We start from the raw sequence: 20441 nt of genomic DNA on the forward strand, positions 1-20441 counted from the left end.
TTTGTGACTGACCTTGGGCAAAATGCTTAAGAGTCAAAGGCCTCACTTTCCCCATCTGTAAAGTACATGATGACTTCTAAGGACTTTTTCAGCTTTAAATCTGTTATCCTATCAATTAAGGTAGAAAGAGTTCTCCATCCTAATAAAATAACTTATATGTCTCTTGAATGATTTCTAACCCCCCCACTCCAATTGATTAATGGCCCTTAACATAAAATAATGGCATCATATACACCATGTAAAATAAAAAAGTTGAACCTTTCAAACAATCATATTTTGTAATATCAACAATACAAGCATGGCAATCCAAAGATAACTGATCACTCACTGCATTCCTACTAAAAGGATTTAATAGCAATAATGAACATGAAGAAAAACTAGCCTGGTTAAATTAGAAGTGGATCTTTTATTACAGTTCTTTGATTCCTTCAGAATGCAATGATGGAGCTGGATTTACTATTATTCTAAGGCACATGCATATTCCCACTACCAGCAATAATGTCTGAAAAGCACATAACACAAAATGAAGCCATTTTTCCAAATGCAAGTTTTCTGAGAACCCAGAAGTTGAATCCATGTGGGGTATTAGGCCAATTTCCTTCTATTTGTATTTTGCATGATATTAAAAAAATTATCTCCAATTAAAGACCACTGAGCAATGAATTATATGGAAGTACTAATAAAAATGGTTATTAGATAGCCAAACAGCTTAGTAATAATACATCTCTAATAATACCTGTCAGGAATATCTGTCTTTTCCTAGAGGGAAAAACAACTTTGAGTTATACAAGAAAAGCCTTGCTAGGGTAGAGGTGCTTAGAAAATCTATTTGTGCAAATTTACAAAAGATTGGGGGAATAAAAAGACAGCAATTACAAATCAGAAACCTCAAAGAGAGCATGGGACTGAATACTAAAGAGAAGAAGGAAATAGCAGATAGATTCAATTTTGAAAAACTCTTAAAAGAAATAGAAGGAAATACATAGAAGAATTAGAGAAAAAGTTTCTTCATGTACCTGATGAGAGAGCCACTTTCTAAATCTATCAAACCATAGAGATGAGAGTAGAGATGAGAGTAATTCAAGGGGGAAGTGAGGGGAGAACAAGGGAAAATAAATCCAGAGATGTGCTGGATGCAACTTATAGAGAGTTGAGAGAACACATTGTTAAATTTTCAGTCTGAGAACTTACATCTCAAAAATCTATAATGGTTACAAACTGAGTTGTTGTTTTGTTGATTTTTTGCACTTAAGAAATATTAATTATAATGCAGGTTAAATTTAAAAGTGTTTGCATACATCTCTACCCCATCTCCTCTAGTCTGGTTGTTAAACAAATGTTTAACATACCTGTTACATTATGTTCAGCATACCTGTGTATTGCTCTATAAACATTGCTTCAGCTCAGCATGAGTGCAGTAGAAGGTTCAGGGAATGAAATCATCACTAGACTATACTAAAAATAGTAATTTTTAGTACTTCATCATCCTTAGTTCAAATCTAACTTTAGTTGTTGTGTGATTCTATCATCTAATTCTGCTTGCTTGGTTTCCTCATTTGTAAAATGAGTTGGAAAAGGAAATAGCAAATCATTCCAGTATCTCTGCCAAGAAAATCTCCAATAAGGTCACAGAGAGTTGTACAAAACTGAACTGGTTCAATAATAACAATTTATATATCACTTTAAATTTTGCAAAGTTGTTTCCAATACTATATGATGACCAGCTCTGATGGACCAGGCCATCCTCAGCAACGAGATCAACCAAATCATTTCTAATGGAGCAGTAATGAACTGAACTAGCTATGCCCAGAAAAAGAATAACGTTTTGGTCATGTATACTTATTGGGTATCTAATTTATATTTTAATATATTTAACATCTACTGGTCATCCTGCCATCTAGGGGAGGGGGTGGGGGGGTAAGAGGTGAAAAATTGGAACAAGAGGTTTGGCAATTGTTAATGCTGTAAAGTTACACATGCATATATCCTGTAAATAAAAGGCTATTTAAAAAAAATAAAAGAAAAAATAAAAAAAAAATTTTGCAAAGTTGTTTCCATTTTCTCATTTGAGTTTCATAATGCACTGCTAGTCTCTTTCCTTTTTATGGGGGAGGGAAGTAGAGATGAGCAGATAATGAACAATAGACAGTCAAGTTGATTGTCATTGAAAAATATTGATAATAATAGCAATATTTATGTAAACCCTATATACTGGCCATTTTGCTAAGTGCTTTAGGGAAGTAGGTGCTATTACTACCGTTTTACAGATGAAGAAACCAAGGCAAACAGAACTAACGTGACTTGGCCACAATCACCTAGCTGTTAAGTGTCTGAAGCCATATTTAAACTCAGGTCTTCCTGACTCCAGGCCTTTATCTACTGAGTCGCCTACTAATCTTCATAGACAACAGAAGAATTAAATCTTTCTATTTAAAAGATTAAGTAATTTATGAAATTCACTTGGTAGAAAATTTTCTCTGCAAATATGTCATTTCATATTTTCATCCCTGCTTAGCTTTTTCTGTTGCTTAAAATCTTCCTGCTGGATTTAAATAATACATATTTTGGGAAGGGGGAAGCTTGGTGGTGCAGTGGATAAATGCTAGGTCTAGCCTTAGGAAGACCCAACTTTCTGAGTTCAAATACGGCTTCAGATATTTGCTATTTGTGCAACCCTAACCAAGACACAAGTCTGTTAGCCTCAATTTTCTCATCTGTCAAATGAGTTGGAGAAGAAAATGGTGAATCACTCCAGTAACTCTGCCAGGAAAACCCCAAAAGTGGTCATGAAAAATCAGACATGACTGAAACAACTCAACAAGAAGTAAAAGTGGTATAAATTTCCAGATTAAATTAGTGCTGAAATCAAAGTTTTTATTCATATTGCATCTTAGCAATTTTTCTTTACTAAAAAAAAGATGTTAAAAAATACACAAAAAATCTGTATTTACATTATAAAGTGACTGACCTAAAGCATTCTTTGAATTAAAGGACTGTCAAGACTTCTAGTAAGTAGAGACAAGGTTTTTTTGTTTTGTTTTTAATATTTTACAGGTATAGTAACAATCAAGGATCATGCAAGGATTCTAATGATCCTCATAAGAGATACTTAAGCATAACTAGTTTTGTTAAAGTTAGGTAATCATTACCAATTCCAGCAATACAACAGAAAATAGAAATACCTCTCAGACATATAATAAATGATATTTAATTCATTTTATTTTAGAAGGATTTAGGGGGCTAAGTATAAAACATTAGATGTCATGGAAGAATAGAAATAGGAATTAAAGTTCTTTTCCTCAAGTAGTTTAAAAGTCTATAAGTATTATAATTAAACTCCTACTAATAATGTGCTTTATTATTAAAAATTTAAAACCACTGATTTTAGTTGATAGCAACTATCCTGGAATATAGTAATAGGAAATGACCACATCTGAAATCAAGTCACATTAAGAAATGAATTTCCTTGCCATTTAGAGCAAGTCTTTTCAAATAGAATTTTTAAATATTGTAATTAACTTCTAGAAATCAAACGTCTTAGCCCATCCTAAATCTGTCATCATCATGTCCACAAAGTGATGCAGCTTGTCTAAGAAATAAATTCAGTGACAAAGGGGCTATTTATATGTATTAATATTTCTTGTACACCTGTGCCAATAGTGCTGGTGGGTGAGGATTCGATGATTAATACAGTATACACAAAGTGTACTGTAACCATAAAGCAGCATACAACAATTAGATATTATTTGTTTACCTGTTGTAACCTTGGGTAACTACTTAATATGTCTGGGCTAACTTTTACATCTGTAAAAAATGAGGGGTTGGATTAAATGACTTTTAAAATCCCTTCTAGCTAACATTTTATGATTTTCTAAGAAGTACAAAACAAAACAAGGCTTTTGTTCCATAGAATTATAGATTCATAGAATGTCAGAGTTAATGATCATAATAACAATAAATGATGATTTCTAGCATTTATGTGGTATTTCAAGATTTAAAAAGTATTTTATAAGAATTATCTCATTTGATCCTCACAGTAACCTTGGGATGAAGGTGCTATTATAATCCACATTTTATAAAGGAGAAAACAGAGACAGGGAAGGATTAATTGACTTGTTCAGAGTTTTATAGTGAGTGTCTGAGGGTGGATTTGAATTCAGGTTTTCATGACTTTAGCTCTAACATTCTATTCACTTGAATCTTAGGGATTTAGAGAAGAAAGGGGTCTTTAGAGATTATCTGATTGAAACCATTGCACAAGTGGGTAAATTGAGGCTCAAAGAATTGAAGTGACAGTGGAGGAGTTTAGACAAACACAAGCTTCTAATGTCAAGTTCTGTGGCAAAGTGCTTACTGAGAGGTGAAACTATTTTGGGACATCTAGGTGTGCCATAGTGCATAGAACTCTGGGCCTGGAGGCAGGAAGACTCATCTGAAGTTCAAATCTGCCCTCAGAAATTTAATAGCTCTGTGATCCTGGGCAAGTCACTTAGCACTCTTTGCCTCAGTTTCCTCATTTGTAAAATGAGCTAGAGAAAGAAATGGCCAACCACTTCAGTGTCTTTGCCAAGAATATCCCAAATATGGTCACAAAAAAGTGTGACAAATTGAGCAACAACAAAAGAACTATTTATGTATTTCAGAATATATGAGGGTATAAACTTGAATCTTATGGGATTAGAGTCTAAAAAGTGCTAAGAAATTGAATTCTATACTTAATTAATTTTCTCTTTTAAATTCAAGTAATATATATTACTTATATGAACACATGTAGATTATACACATATTTTCATATATGTACACATATAAATACATATACAGACATATACAATGCTTTATACATAATAATATACATACATTATATACATGTGTACCTGTTGTCATACTGAAGTAACGGAATGGGCATTTCCCATACACTCTGAAGCAAACTGAAATGTTTTTGGCTTATATGGTTTCTTATTTACCTCTCAGCAGAGGAATGTATGACCACCCTCAGAGTGTAGATAACTTAGATTTTGGAGAAATATGACTTTTAAATGAAGTCCGATTTTTAAAATATTAGAAGACTCATTTTAAAAGCAATTCACCAGAAACAAGATCAAAATGGTTACAAGGAATATTGCATCTCATATAGGGAGGAAGAAAATGAAGGTTTGCTTCTTTGAATGGTAGATAAGCAAGATAGATGTCTATAAAAGTATATTAGCATTCTTCATAATTATGTATACATTTGCAGAAGATCTCAAAAGCTATCTAAGACTTAATAGATAAATCTTAGGCAGCTGCTTGGGAATGAAGCTATATGTATATATACATATATATATATGTTAACAAATTAAATGAATTATCCAGACTCATATAACCAATAACTGTAAGATGCAGGATTTTAACCAAAATATTTATGATTCCAAGCCTGGCCCTTTATATATCCCTTCTTCTGTTTAGAAATATATAAGCTAAAATATAAAGTTGCTTAATACACACACACACATACATATATATATATATACACAACATATGCACACACATGTACATACACAACATACACATATACATCAAATACATTTGCAATAAATAATATACACATTACATACATAGGCACATACACACATAACTGTATACACATGCAATACACACACAAACACACATGACAATATTATATACATGCATGCACATACTTGGGCTACAGAGGCATACATAAGCATATACATGCATAATGTACACATACACGCATGTATATCATATACATACATATATACACATGTGTGCATACACAAATGTATATCCATACACAATATACACACAAATGCATAGACACACATGCATGCACATACACATATCATATACATATGTGCACACACCCATATACATTATAGACATAAATGCATACACAATACACACATGATAATATACACACATGCAGATATACACGCATGTGCACACAATATATACACATGCATAGACATACATTATACATACACATATATACTTTATATATTGATTATATATACAACACAGCTTTATCTATGTTGATGATATTTGCTAGTTGAACCAAATGCTATTCACCTGATTCAGTTGTGTTTGGCTTTTCTTGACCCCATTTGAGATTTTCTTGGCAAAGATATTGAAGTAGTGTGTCATTTTATTCTCCAGTTCATTTTACAGATGAGTAGACTGAGGCAAATAGGGCTAAGTAACTTATTCAGGGTCACACAGCCAGTAAGTGGATGAAGCCAGATTTGAATTCACAAGCTGAGTCTTCCTTACTGGAGACCCAAAACTCTCTCTCTGCTACAAACTAAATAAACAAACTGATTCAATCCTAAGATTTTTTTTTTTTAATATTTCAGTAAATGAACAAATATATCTTTTCTGTTAATCATGTAGATTCTCCTATTAAAAATCATAGATTTAGGGCTAGAGAGGACCTTAAAATCCATCTAAGTCTAATTCCCTCATTTTACAGATGAGGAAACAGAGGCCCATGAGGATGTCACAAATAAGTTCTTTCATTTCAATCCAAGAAAAATTTATTATGCACCTCCTATTTTTAAGGCACCACATTTTAAAGAAGAATCAATCATTCACTGAGTAATGGACAATAGCTACCTACTATTAGGCACAGAAGATCAAGTTGTAGGAAAAGAATGATGAAGGAATATCAGTATGGAAAATACCAAATAGTGGAAATACCAAATAAAGTTTTCAGCTGGAATGATGAATTTTTCAAAGGAAGAACTCTCAAATTTAAACAAATAGAGCATCATATTTGGGGAAAATAGTATTGTTACTCATAATAGCTCTGTCTTTTAAGTTTCATACATTCTTCCCTTAAATTATTCCCTCAAATTATTGCTAAATGGATTTGGAGAAGAACTAAATGTGTCTATGATCTGGCATATTAGGACACAAAAAACAGCAAAAAATAAAATCTAGATTTAGTTACCCATTCTTAATAAATTGTGAATATGGGGAATTTGATCTTGCCTCAAAGAGTTGTGAGAATCAAATTAGGTAACATTTATAAAGCACTTATTGTGGCTGGCATATAATGTGTACAATATATGTGCTTATTCTGTCTCCTCTACTAACTGAAATTGTGCATTATATTTGATTATCATTTTTAAATGAATACATATTATAATTGAAGAAAATAATATCTTCATTGTGTAACTGTGACTTGCTTTACCCTTGACTTTTGTTCTTAATGTTGAAATCCTGTAATACAAATGATTGGATTTTATGAAGTGGAAAACAAAATATTCCACTAAAGTATGGTTTTTACAAAGTGTACAGATCAAATATTATCCATTAGAACTTCATTTTTCACCTTATTGCCTATAGATTACTTTTAAAGCTAGAATTTATCCATATGAATTTGAGGACTTCAAACAGATGAAATTTAATATCTAAAAGTTATTTTATTTATTTAATCCATATAACAAATCCTTTTATTGGTAAAGGCAGGGATATGATCCTTCTGTTTTTATATCAGTGTCATTTCTATATATCTCCATAACCTCTGGACTCTGAACACTCTCAAGATAGTATTTTAAAAATGATTTTTTTCTTATACTTTAATATGGATTTAAAAAATAATCAGTGCTACAGAATGCATATTCTTCCTTCTCTATACTTCTCCACCACATGTTGTATATCTACAAACTAGATGTCCATTTATCTTAAATGATACAGCAAGGAATGTTTTTGAACAGACTCTTTCATTAGCTGCCATGACTAATATTTGTCCTTGCATAAAAGGAAAAACTGGATGCTTTTCTCTGGAAACTGAGAAGATGAATGAGGATGCCATATTGGTTCTACTAAAATAATTTTTTATTACAGGAAATTTTAGCTTTTGATACTTGCATTTTTGTCATGAGGGAAAAATGCTTTTTAAAGAGGATTCCATTATAACTGGAAGACCATATTGAGCCCATTGATGTCAATCAATCAGTGTAGAGCAAGTTAATATTAAGTATCAAGTTGATTAAAAAAAAAAAAAGAATCCAGAAAATGAAACGAGCTTCAAGGAAAAGAATATTCTGCCAAAATGAAGCAAGCAAGCAAACAAACCCTCAAATTAAAAGCAGACTATTCAACTCCTAAACTACAAATTCTTTCCTGAGTCTTCATCTACTGTAGCCAATCAATCACAAAGTGCTTTTTGGACATTTTGAACTGGATGTGTCCAAGGTATCTCAAACTTACCATGTTCAAAACAGGATTATCAAATTTCCTCCTTTTTCTATTCAGATAATTATTGACACTTTCATCCTTAACTTCTCACTCTCCCTCACTATCACATATCTAGTCAATTGCCAAATCTAGCAACTTCCTCTATAAATCTCTCATATAAGATCTCTCATCTTATTTTCTTCCTACTCATCTAGACACCTCACTGACTCAGGACCTGGACTGAATATCTATCATCTGAACTGTTACAATAGTCTCCCAACCAGTGGTCTCCCTGCCTCAATACTCTCTCTACTCCAATCCATCTTTTATATTGCTGCCAAAATGACTTTTCTAAAGCAAGCAAGTCTTTTTCATTTCCTCACTCAATAAATTTTAGTGGATCCTTATTTCATCTAGGATAAAATATAATTCTTCTTGACATTTAGACCCCTTACAACCTGCCCCCATCTTTCCTTTTCAAGTTTAATTATAAATTATGTATATTCTACATTTATGACCTATGGTCTAGAATCTAGACAAGATTCTGGAAAAACTGATCTTATTGTGATTTATATATAACATTCTAGCTCTTGATTTGGTGTCTTTGGATTGTCTTTTATTTCTGGAATGTATTCCCCATCTCACTTCTACCTTTTATAATGCTCCTTTCAGGATCTAACTTCTACATGAAGCTGAATTTCCCTGATTGTTCCCCTTTCCTCAATTAAAATTAAATTAAATTAAAATAAAATTCCTTTAAAATCTCTACCAAAACAGCAAGAAGACAGCAAACAATCATAGAAAACCTGTGCATACTATGATTGCATAGGGCTTTTGCATTGCACACCATTATGTACTTTTAGAAGGAGGAACAACCTCTTGCCCCCTTTCTCCCTATCCTTGTTGAACTTCCTCTGCACACTATGAGGCCTTGATCCTTATTGTCAAGTTGTTCCTTAAAATGTCTTTACTTTTTAGCCAACAAGTAAATTAAATTCCTTATTCATTCAGCCAACAAGTGGTTACCTCAAGAAGATTATAATTCAGAGTAAAACAATCTAAAAAAATGAATCTTTTAATTTTTCCTATTAATTAGAACGACTCAACTGTGGAATGGACTATCTTAAGAGGTAGAAGGTTCCTTTCCATTGGTAATTTTCAAGCAAAATCTGGATCAGTGAGAAATGGAGCTACTAATTCATGAATAAGGATCTCTGTGAGCCACAATATTGATTTAGTTTTAAAATGTAATTGTTGTTGTTCAGTCATATCTAACTAATTATGACCCCATTTGGTGTTTTCTTGGCAAAGATACTGGAGTGGTTTGTCATTTTCTTCTCCAGCTCATTTTACAGATGAGGGAACTGAGGCAAACAGGATTATGTGACTTGCCAGCATCACATAGCTAGTAAACTTCTGAGGCCAGATTTGAACTGAGAAAGATGAGTGTTCCTGACTTTAGCCCCAAACTCTATCTACATTACCATTTAACTTCTTTAAAATTACCATTTAACTTCTTTAAAATGCAATGCTATCAATATTTTATTCTTTTTAAATTTTATGTTGTTAAATATTTCCCAATTACAGTTTAGTCTAGTTTCTATGGCATTTAGGAGTGTCAAAAATGTGTGATTAACATCTTTGGTCTAGATTACCCTTTTCCAGCTATGTAATAGAAGGGATTCTCTTTCAGGTATGACTTGAACTAAGTGGCCACTGAGATTTTTCTGAACTCTGAATTCCTGCACTTCAGAGATGCAACGAAGTAACTTACAGGCATACTACAACTTAAATTATTTAGCTGTGACATAAGCCCCTTTGAGTTTTCCTACATACAGGATTTCTCTTTACTTTCACACTAAAACAAAATGTATCATTAAAGGTCTTGCTGTCCAGTTTTAGTGTGATCTACCTGAGCAATGCTTTTTATCAGTCAGCAGCCTTAGCAGAATGTTCTGTACTCTGCGACTGAGTGGGAGGAAAGAGAATTGTCAATTTACAAAAAATGAGAAATACTAAATCCTTTACAGTGTGGGTGGAAAAGACAGTGTATGTGGGAGGGAAGGAGAAGCAATTGCAATGCTGAAGGTTTAAGGTCATAATTTCCCTCTCATGCTGTAACATTGCTTATAGTTGTGGTGGCTTGAAAATTAACTTTTCTTATTTACTTTTCTTTCTGAGTTTGCAATATTAGACATAATTGCAATATAGATTTTTCTCCTTCAATGGCTTCTAAATGTTAATGCCTTATTTCTAAGCTCTTTGACATACCAGTCTGACATTTGGAATCATTTGCTCATTAACAGCTCTGGCAACTGTGTAAAGGAACCTACTTTTGGTAGACTGCCTAAATGTGATTGCTTTTCTTAGCAATGGGGACAACTTAAAATATCTTTCTCATTGAACAGAGAAGTAAACACTAAGAGAAGATAGGATGCAAATCCAAATAATATTTTGGGAAGATTTAAGTATGTCAACACTAAGGGGTCAGGCTTACCACATCCTTTTTTTTCCCCTCTCTTCACTATGTAAGGAAGCATTGAACTAGAGGTCAGGGAACTTGGGTTGTAGCTCCAATCTTCTTGAGGAGTATCTATATGACCCTGACATATCACTTAATCTCTCTAGGTCTCAGTTCCCTCATTTGTAAATTAAGGGAACTGGAAAAGATTATCCCCGAGAATTTGCCAGCCTCTGCTATGAAACTGATCTTTTACCCGAGTCAATAAAACATCATTCTCCTTTAACTTTCATTCTATGCAGATAATTATTATTAAATCCATATACAGAAGTTCTCAGTTTTGGAGCAGGTAATAAATACAGAAAAAGTAATTTTTATTTTTCCAGATTTGATTTATACAATTATGCACTAGACTAAGGGAAGAAAACAGTCAATATATTTCCAGACAAAACAGCAGATTGTGAACCTTTGTGAAATTTAGTTGTCACTCTGAAATTATACTTATGGATACACAGCAATGATTTAAAAAATTAAAACTATTGATCCCTAAACTATAGAACTAAAAGACATTTTCTAAGATCTGACATTCTACAAAATGTTCAAAAAGTCATTTTTGGTTAGGTATTTTTTTTAATGGAAAGTAAATTTATTAAAGGTAGTAACAGAAATATGGTCTTAATGGAATACAAAACTCCATCACAGAAGGCCTTAGCTCTCTAGAATCCTAGGTTAACTTGTACTTTAGTTAACTGCACAGATTAGCTTTGAAGTCACAGCTCTAGTCTTCTTGTGATTAGCAAGTTAGCCTGGTAAGAGGGATAGCAGGGAAAAGACCTGCAGTCTATAACTCCCTATGAAAATATGTTGGCCAAAGTCAAACACTGTCTACTGCATTCAGCAGTCACAAAGTTTGCAACTCATCTGCTGCCTCACTTCTAGTATTACCATGGTAATCAACTAGAACAAGATAGGCGATAAATAACCAAATCCAATGAAGCTAAGCTGAATTTCAAATCAAAAATCAGGAAATAAAGGTTAATAATATAATTGAAATTTTAATTTCAAATGTTTCCCTCGAATTAAGAGCATCTACACTAATACTGTCTTTGGAATAATTGGTATATAGTTGGTGATATGACACTTGAGAACATTTCTCTCTTCTTGAAGATATAATTAATGATTACAAAGGTAGCCTATTTAACCTAAGAGCTGAAAAGGAGAGAGTGAAATAAAAGAATAGGAAGGGATGATAGGGTTAAGGTAAGAATTTGTGGTAGCAAAGCATTGGAAATTGTGGGGAAGCCTGTCGGTTGGGGAATGACTTGAGTTGTGAAATATAATTGTGATATAAATGCTGTAATTTTATTATTTCTATTTTATGGAAATAACTAACCATTATATAGTCCTTTAATATGAAAAACATCAGAATAATCCTAGGAGTAGGGAGGTAGTACATGAATCATTTACAATAATTTTAAAAAACAGGGAAGCATGTCAAGAGTGGTCCCCTTCCCCAGAACTGCATCCCCAAAATACACCTGATCAATTAAATGCAAAATCTTAACACTCTGCTAATAAGGGCAATTATGCTACTGATGTGGTAGATTCCAACTAGTCTAAAAACAATACCAATAATGATAATTCTAATTTATATAGAATTATTAGGATTGTTTTTTAGCTCTCTACATACTCATCCCACGAGGTATCTAACAGTATAATTTTCATTTTTACAGGTAAGGAAACAGAGGCTAAGGGAAATGGAGTGTTTTGCTTGTGATCATTCACCTAGTGTCAGATTTGGGATTCAAAATTAGCTCTGTCAGCTCCAAATCTTACACTCTTTTTATTTTATTACACTATCTTTCCATTGATTGCATGTGTATGTAACAGATATATGTATATATAATCAAGGGCAATGAAAAACAGGTTTTTAGCTACTTCCACTAAAGTCCTAGGCTAGTAGGTGTGCAGGTTTTTGAGGTCAGAAAGAGAGAAAGGCTGCTGATCTATTCTCTATTATCTGGAGACCAGTTAGTTAACTAAGTGCAGAGATGTTCAAAAGACAGGTTGGTGCCTGGGTGATGAATTCTTCCACAGAGAGTCACAGCTACTTTTCTTCACCTCTGCAGCACCTCTTCTATCTGTTCCCTATTCTCACTTGCAACTGTCATCCTTCTAATGCTGGCTGTCATTATGACTTGCCTGGATTATTCTAACATCCTTCTTACAAGTATTTCCACCTTTACCTTCCATCTTCTCCCAACCATTCTTAAAATAACCGTCAGCATACATCCAGCTCTGTCACTTCTCTGGCTCCCTATTACATGTGGGGAAAAGTTCAGACTCCCAGACTACCTTTCAAATTCCTTTACAGTCTGGTACCACACAGCTATCCAGCTTGATTTTTAAAAAAAGAACACAACTAAATAATGATTTTTTATACATTCTCCTATAATACACCAGAGGGTTATTTTTGGAGATATTTACATTTCTGTTTTTCTTATGCTACACAGATATTTTCAGACTATCTCATCGAATACAAACTGGTCAAAATGGATTATTAATTGCTTGTTTGGACAAGTTCTATAGCTTTGAATCATAGGCTTTAAATGCTGTCAGTGAACTGATTTTTAACTAAGAATATTCAACTTGTGGCAGCCATTGTATTCAACTTGATTCTGTCATTTATCTCTTTATTCTTATTTGAGGGCAATGCACACTCTATCTCTCTGTCTCTTTATCTCTCTCTCTCTCAGTCTCGCTCTCTCTCTCCTGTCTTGTGTAAAAAATCATAGAATACAGGCAATACATATTAAAGAAATTTTGCTTTAAGCCAGTGATTAAAAATGTTAGTATAAGTTCTCCAAAGTACATAAGTGTCATACAGAAGGAAAAGAAAAACAACACACAAATTTTACTTCAAGTAAATATCTTTAACATTTTAAAAAACAAAGGTAATGAATGACAGCAGAACATACTTGGAATGATTATTATTAAAGATCATTTAATAAACAGAAATAATTTTTGCTTAATTTTTTCTTTTCATTTTTTTCCATTTTTGTTCTATTTTGTGCAATATCATTAAAGCAAATATTGGTGTTGAGATTTTATACTTAAAATATACTATTACTTTTCCTTTGTTGATATTTGTTACTCGAAATATCTCAAGCTCATTAATTAACGAATTATGAGTTATTAAGAATAAAAATTATCATCATAATAGATAAGATTGATATTATTTTACTATTTTTGGTATAGCATTTTATCCAAATGCACACTGATCTCCTTTAGCTTCCGCCCTATCACTGATGTAAATGAGTGAGACATTTAACCCACTGTCAAATTTTGAAGTGTTGATAAAAATGAAAGTCTAGTGGTTTTTATACATATTGCTCTACAACTTGAAGTTTTATGCAAAATATAGTAGGACTAAAAATGTCTATACATTTAGGAATGACATTTCTCAAATATAGCAAACTAAGTCAAAATTATAAAAATATAAGTCATTCTCCAGTTGCCAAATGGTCAAAAGATTAAAAACAGAAAAAGAAATCAAAACTATCTATATTCAGATGAAAAATACTTCAAATCACTCTTGATCAGAGAAATGCAAATGAAAACAATTCTGAAGTACCACCTCACACCTATTAAATTCGCTAATATGACAAAAAAAGGAAAATGTTGGATGTTGGAGATGTGGAAAAACTGGGACACTAATGTACTGCTGGTATTGTAAACTGATCCAACCATTCTGGAGAGCCATTTGGAACTATGACCAAAGGGCTACAAAACTAAGCATATTATTTGATCCAATAATACTACTGGCTAGGTCTACATGTCAAAGACATTCAAAAAAAGGATTTTTACAAAAACTTGTACAAATACTTGTACAAAAATATTTATAGCAGTTCTTTTTGTGATGGCTAAGAATTAGAAATTAAAAGAATGAATGTTCAACAATTGGGGAATGTTTAAATAAGCTGTGTTATATGATTGTGATGGAATATTATTGTGCTGTAAAATGACAAGCAGGATCATTTCAGGAAAACTTGAAAGGGACTTATGTGAACTTATGTAAAGTAAAGAGAACAAAACGAGGAGAACATTCTATACAATAATAGCAATACTAGTCATTGAAGTACTATTGAATTCTCAGCTATTCTCAGCAACACCATGATCTATGACAATCCCAAAGCTTTACTGATGAAGCATATTATCCCCTTCTAGAGAAAGAAGTGATATTGATTGAATACAGACTGAAGTATGCTATTTTTCCACTTTTGTTCTTTTGTTTTTTTTCTTTATTTGAGTTTTTCTGTACAAAATAACTGAGGACATATTTTACATAATTACAAAGGTTTAACCTATATTTGATTGTTTATTATCTCAGGGAGGAGAGAGAGGAGGGGAAGGGATGACTAGAATTTAGAACTCAAAATTCAAAATAAAAATATTAAAAAATTAAAAATGAAAATAATGAAATTCAGAAAATGGTCCATCTTCTGTACCCATTCATTATTATATATGAATATTTTGTATCAATGTTATATATGAATACAGGACTCCCAATATCCTATGTTCTAATTTTAATTATAACATTATCTCCTACTGGGAATAATTACAAAATTTCACAGTCCCAATTTCTTTATTTATAAAACAATAAAGCTAATTGGATGAGTCATTACAATTTTTTTGGTTAAAAAAAAAACTCCCCATTTGAGGTTTAAAAATTATTTAATAACAGCACCAAAAATCTTTTTTAAGTAAGACAAACTATAGTTCTTAATTCATTATTAAAAAGTCAATTTAACATATTTTAATGTGATAATGATAATGATAAAGGGATTTTATAATTAGCCTGGTCTTTCAATTAGCATACAATTATTTTATTAGTACATTTATTAGATTTCTGGCTTTGATTTTTATGGTATCTATTTTGGAGATATTTGTTGCTTTTAACTGTTTCCATCTCCATTTGGCTAGGGAATGGGACAGGAGGTAAATTTCAACTCAAGTTTTCTTGTTAACAACTCTGACATTTACTGAATGATGCAAGGTAAGCAGATGATGCCAATGATATTGAAGCTTTTTGTTAATGAGAACTTTTAGATGATCATTTATTATGCTCTCCTTTGGAGCTCGGTTACCAAGAATGAAATTGGATAGAAATACCATAGAACTATGAGTAACCAACAGAGTGAACTTGAAATTTAAACACAAAATAAAGAGCAGACTTGTTGGGGTGGGAATTTTGACTGGAATATCTAAATGAAAGATATTTTGTTCAAAAGAGATGTGTGCCTATGATACCATTATGCAGAAAGAAGATATTCACTTGTAAATAAAATCACAAAAATAAGTATTTAAGTGTAATGTAGGAAGAACATTTGTAGTTAAGGGCATAAAAAATAATGAGACAAAAGTAATTTTGTGGAATTTTACTATAATTGTCTTGCCTGACAGAGAAGAAAGAATGATGTTTTCTCAATACAAATTACATAACATTAGAGGCAAGCTTAATAGTCCCTGGGGTCATCTGCTGGGAGTCTAAATCTGTCAAAGTAGTATAGATAAAAACTTATTGACTTATTAATGATTTAATCACTCTAGAAGTATGTACCTTTTTGGGAAAATCACTATTGTGGCCTTAATTAAGAACTACAACTTTTCTTTTCCTGTCTCTCTCATGACTGGAAGAATTCTCCTTCCTTATCTCCATATTCTAGCTTTCCAGGATTCCCTCAAGTCTCAGCTAAAATTTCAGATTCTCCAGGAAGTCTATCTCAACCCCTCTAAATTCTAGCATCTCTCCTCTCAATTATTTCCTGTTTATCCTGTATATAACTTGTGTGTGTGTATATGTGTATATATATATATATATATATATATATATATATATATATATATATTTGTTAGTTTGTTGTCTCTTCTATTAGGTTGTGAGCTCCTAGAGGTCAGGAACTATTTTGTTCCTTTTTGCATCTCCAATACTCAGTACAGTGCCTGGCACATAATAGGCATTTAACAAGCTTATTGATAATCTTACAAAAAATAAGTCGTTGGTATAAAAAACAACAAAGTGGGACAATGTAATTATAGCATCTTGGAGTTTGCAATAATGAAGTTAGAGAACACTGGGCCTTGTCAGATGTGCTTTACAAACTTTAAAGTGCTCTACGTATATAAAGGTTAGCTATGACAAGGTTGGTTAATAGATTACTGTCACCTTGGAGAAAGAGACCACAATACAGGAATCTTTGGCTCTGTTTTATTCATTTTTTTAAATCTTTAATCAAGAATTTGATGAAATCACAGAAGCTAGGCTTATCAAATCTAAGAAATACAAAGTCAAGAATAATAAGTAATTTGTTAAATCTAGAATCAGGATCCAAAAAGATTTTGAAGAATTAGAATTATGAGCCAAATTTTATTGAAAAACCTTACATTTGGGCTTTAAAATCAATTTTACCAGGTAAGGATAAAAGAGATCTGGCTTGACATCAGATTATTTTTAAAAAGACAGAATTTTTAGTATCATTTAAGATTTCTTCCACGTTTTCATCCTATGATAATGTGATAAGTTACTATATAAATTGGCATATACTATAGCATAAATCACATTATATTGTATGATTGTATACAATGAAAATCTTGATGTCACAACTAATTTATAATATGCATTAGTCTAATATCCCAATGCTATCTTCAAAAAAGGGTTCCAAGATTATAACACCAAGAGCATAATATGTCACAAAGGCACTACAAGCTAACCTACTATCCATAAGTTAGGCTTTATGCCCAACTTAGTCATTCACATGTTTTTCTGCCTTTGTACAAAATTATTTTTGGATTTGTAAACATCTAGCCTACCTCTGGTGCTGGTGTAGAATAGCTCTTTTAATTAGGAGAACAAAAAAATCCACATACTCCATAAGCCTTTTCTTCTGAAAATCTAAATCAAGAGTGGGCAGCCTAATAACTCTGAAGGTTGGGAAGAAGATAATACATTCTAAAGTTAGGGGTGGGACCCTACTAGTCAGGATTTGTAGCAGTACTATATTAAAACCCATCACTGATTCCTCCTACCCTTTCTTTTTCAAGACAGTGTTTTAGTGTAGCTAAAGAACAGAAAAAAGCAGAGAGACAGAGCAACAACAAACTATGGCACCAATAGTCTACATATATAATGTTATTCTACCAAGGATGCTCTAAAATCGTTTTGTTTTTTTTTTTTTTTGATAATTCACAGAGCTAAATTTACATTGTATCAAAGAAACTTGAACCCAAAAATGGTAGGTAAAGGTAATTGTGTGCATGTGGATGTGTGTGCACATGCACGTGCTCACGTGTGTTATGTAGAAATCACCATCTTTTCCCCAAAAAGAAACAAAATCAAAACAAAACTTGGAATTGTGGTAATAAAGGATTGTTAAATGGGGAAGAAAATGAAAAATGAAGGTTGTAGATTCAAGATTTCCAGCATTATTTTTTCCCCTCTTGACAGTCTATTTGCCATATCTCTCAATTAAGAGGTATTTCTGTATAATTACAATATAATGATAATGGGTATTTATACTTTTGGACTCTAATTACTGAAAGACCTTTTGAATCATGAAGAAGAGCAAAATTATATTATATTGATTTTCAGAATGGGTTTTCCTATCCATCTTAGCTAGTACCCATGATTAACGAAACTAATGTATTCTCCAACTGTAATATTTAACTTTTTATTGTACAAATCAATTCAGTGACAAAATGTTGATAAAAAATGACCTTAATCCAATTCTAATTAATTTCCCAAGTGTTGCATAGAAAATACTTAAAGAAGATAGAGTAATTGACTCCATTCTGGAAAGCCAAAGAATCTAGTCAAAACTGATTGAAAAATATGTTGTTTTAGAGGTAGTAATTATTTTCACAGTGTATGTAGGATGCTACATGGGTTGACTCATTTACTTTGCATGGTGTTGTCAAGAAGAAATATAGTTATATTAGTTAGAGTTGCCTTGTTCCCTTTTTAAAAGATAAAACACAATTTGTCATTATTAGGGTAGACTATCATTATAGTACTCTAGAAAAGAAGGAAACATTTGTCACGTTTATAATCAATGAGAATTCTGTCACACTACAGTGCTAGGGAGCAAAGGAAAAGAGGAGGATGGAATGTGAAATCCTACTGCTAAAACATGTTTGGATTTGGTTTCTGTCTAAGCTTCTTGTAGAAGAGATGTATAAATATAACTTGAGCTTATTAAAAAGTGAATATACAATCTACAATGGAATTTTGAATGAACAAATCATAATACAAATCAACATGTTTTATCTTCTTTCATTAGAGGGTTAGCTCTTAGAAGGCAGAGTCTCAGCCTCTCTCTCTCTCTCTTTCTTTCTGTCTTTCATATTTGTATCTCCAGCACTTATCACAGTGTTAGGTATATAGTATGTGCTTAATACATGTTTAATATGATTAACTGTTAACTCTTGTGATCTAGTATTTTCAAATGATGTTTAGATAAAAATTAATAAACAGATATTTGTTAAAATTAGTGAAGCACTGATTTTGGTTTCAGGAAGAGTTGAGTTCAGATCTGGTCTTAAAGACTTCCTAGCTGTGATCCTGGACAATTTACTTAGCCTCCACTTACTTTACTTTCCTTATAAAATGGGGATAATGATATCACCTACCTCCCAGGGATGTCATGAGGATCAAATGTGATAATGATTTTGAAGAGTTTTGCAAACCTTTAAGTGCTAGATAAATATTGACTATTTCTAGATATTACAGTGGGAATGAACCAACCATCTCCTTGAACTGAAGCAGGAAACTAATGGGGCTCTTTATCAACTTAGGCCTGCATTGTAGAGCAGCCAGTCTAAGTCTTACTTGTGTATAAGTCATCAGAATTATTGATGCATATACATTAAGCTTAATTTCTATATCTTCTTTAGCTATAATAACAAATTATGTGTATCAAAGAATGAGAATTTACATTTATATTCACATTGAGATTTCCAATTATTAAGAGAAAATTTAATTATATTCACCTCCAAATTACTATAATAAGTCTGTAGACTAATCTAGTAGAGATTTTCAACAAGTAGAGTAGATACAAAAGTGTTTTCTGTTTAATTCTTCATTAATCAGAAACTTAAAAGGAAGCAAAAAACCACTCATATGGAACATTCTTGCTAATACTTTAAAAAAAAATTACCATGATTAGGAGGAAATACAACATGCAGCAAGCAAAAAATGGATTCTCTGCAGAATATTCATTTCTTTCATACTTTTCAAACTATAGAATTCAGTGCTTCACAGTGGCCTGGGGTTTTACCACAGTGAACCTGTAGTGGGTATAAGAAATGTCTTCTACTGCTAGGGATGGATACCTGCACTATAATTAATAATCTTAGCAAATTTCCTAAGATATCAAGAGTTTAAAAGATTTGATGGGGGAGGAGGTGGAGGGGCATGCAGATAGGTGGTGCAGTGGATAGAGCATCAGCCTTAGAGTTAAAAGGATCTGAGTTAAAAATTTAAACTTCGCTACTTATTAGTTATGTGACCCTAGGCAAATAACTTAACTATACTTGTCCCCAGGAAAAAAAGTGAGAAAGAGATTTTACAACACAGTTAAATAAATAGACAGGACCTGAACCCTAATCATTTTGATGCCAAGATTGGCCTTCTTTTTACTATATCATGTTTTCTTATACATATGTAGTGACTACTTAATAATTGATAAACTGAAGTGAATTCATGATGAAGACAAAAGAACAACAAACACTTTTGGTCATTTGTTGT

The 20441-nt window shown here is 32.3% G+C and overlaps 1 protein-coding gene across 11 annotated transcripts in view; it reads right to left on the bottom strand.

The window, feature by feature from the left end:
• Window positions 1–20441, bottom strand: part of CNKSR2 (connector enhancer of kinase suppressor of Ras 2) — a 315200-nt gene that overhangs the window by 15647 nt on the left and 279112 nt on the right. The window lies entirely within an intron of this gene.

The sequence above is a fragment of the Sarcophilus harrisii genome, chromosome 3, assembly GCF_902635505.1.
Source record: "Sarcophilus harrisii chromosome 3, mSarHar1.11, whole genome shotgun sequence".
In the NCBI taxonomy this organism is placed as follows: domain Eukaryota; kingdom Metazoa; phylum Chordata; class Mammalia; order Dasyuromorphia; family Dasyuridae; genus Sarcophilus; species Sarcophilus harrisii.